Source organism: Lupinus angustifolius, chromosome LG20 (genome assembly GCF_001865875.1).
Source record: "Lupinus angustifolius cultivar Tanjil chromosome LG20, LupAngTanjil_v1.0, whole genome shotgun sequence".
Classification (NCBI taxonomy): domain Eukaryota; kingdom Viridiplantae; phylum Streptophyta; class Magnoliopsida; order Fabales; family Fabaceae; genus Lupinus; species Lupinus angustifolius.
In genome coordinates this window covers 6,739,605-6,739,817 of record NC_032028.1, presented here as the reverse complement: position 1 = coordinate 6,739,817, position 213 = coordinate 6,739,605, and positions in this window count along the sequence as shown.

Sequence of the window (213 nt, the reverse complement as noted above, 5' to 3'; positions counted from 1 at the left end):
TGCAACATAATTGTTACAATGCACAATTTCAAAATAAAACAATAAACCATCAACTTTATTATGCATAAAAACTATATATAACATCCAAAGCAAAACATAAAACATATAGACTCCCATTGAACTAAGGTACCCTAAAGAAAAACACTCATATGAGCAACAAGCTCATGAAAGACTTTAAGTACCAAACCCTTAGTCAGTGGATCAGCTACCATA